This window comes from Galeopterus variegatus, unplaced genomic scaffold (genome assembly GCF_000696425.1).
Source record: "Galeopterus variegatus unplaced genomic scaffold, G_variegatus-3.0.2 Scaffold1419, whole genome shotgun sequence".
Lineage (NCBI taxonomy): Eukaryota > Metazoa > Chordata > Mammalia > Dermoptera > Cynocephalidae > Galeopterus > Galeopterus variegatus.
The window spans coordinates 359,541-361,130 of NW_007727530.1; positions in this window are offsets into that span (position 1 = coordinate 359,541).

Here is a 1,590-nt window from a genome sequence, read left to right on the forward strand (position 1 = left end):
AGCCAGAGCCAAGGAGTACATGGGCACATGTGTGCACTAACACTACTCTTATGTAACTTGTTTACCATGGATCTGCTGAATCATAGCCAGCCGGATATGAAGTGAGAGGACTTGACTCACCTAATTCCATTTTCCTCACATCCCACCACTTCAGGGTCTCTTGCCATACAATCTACACGTTCAGAATCTTCCAGATGTTCCCTCAGTGAGGATTACTGACCCTTGCATTCACATAACGTCCGTACCTATTGAATGTTCTATACACCTTGAGGCTTGTCCCTGGAGCTCTTTACTTTCAACTATTAGCCATGAAAATCTCACCCATACACATGTCTGGTTAGTAGTCATCATTGAGGTAATTTTCCACAGGAATCCTGCAGCCACACTAGTAGGAAACTCAGTGCATATTCAGCAAGCTGACACATTGGCCACACAAACATATGTATCTGTCCAGTTGACTCTGGTGCCTGCAGCCACAGTAATAAGGGTGAAAAGACAAAAAATTCTTGGCACCAACAGAGGGAGTTCTCATCCCTCCAGCAGAATACCTGCCAGCTTACCATCCTGGAAAGAGTGGTAGCAGGAACAGGTGCTGTGACTCTATGCAACAGAGCCTCCACTGGAGAGGGCCTGCCCTTGCAGGGTCTTTCACTTAGTCAGCCATAACTGCCATGTCTACCCCTTCAGGGACGGTGGTTGGGTGGATAGCCTTAGTTCTTTTTTCAGAAGACCATTGTACCATTCAGTCATTCCCGCTGCCTGGGAGTGATATGGCACATGTAACTTCCTCTGAACCGACAACTGAGAAGCCCACTTCTGTACTTCATGTCCAGTAAAGTGGGTTCCATTATCACTCTCTATGACCAGGGGCCAACCATACATGGCCATAAGGCTGTTCAATGCCTTAATAGTGCTTGCCTGGTCTGGGGCCTTGCAGGGCCATACAAACAGAAAACCTGTAATTCTCTGACCTTGGTAGTGGTCCCACAAAATCCACTTGCCATTGAGTCAGGGGCACCCTTGCATGGGTTATCTGCCCATTGGTAGGTAGCACCTGTTGGGGTTGTGGAGTCTCTTGAGCACATACTGAACAAACACAACATGTGTTTATTACATCTTCTCATTTTATAGGTAGGGCCCACCTTTGCACAGCCATCCACATGGTTTTGCTGCCAGCATGCTGCATTCATCAATGAAACCACTGGGCTACATCAACTGCTGGAGATCTCTCCAGCCATCTTACCTTAGCCAAGTCATCAGCTTCATCATTGCCTGGACTGGCTAATGAGAAGTGCCCTGTGACACGGAAAAGAGTTACTTCTTTCTCATGTTCCAATTCCCATAATTCTTGCCACATGGCTTGTCCCCACAGGGTTAGGTGGCCTATCATCCACTGTTGATATTTCCAAGTAGATACCCAAAGGGTAAGACCCTTAAATACAACCCATTCACATTGTTTCAAATGACGTAACAGTGTTGGAGCCACCTTGGTTAAAATCTGCAAGAGAATTAGAGGTTTGTAAGACATCATGTATATAATGAAACATTATAACCATGCTGGGCCTAGTCCACCTGGCTAAAGGTCCCCAG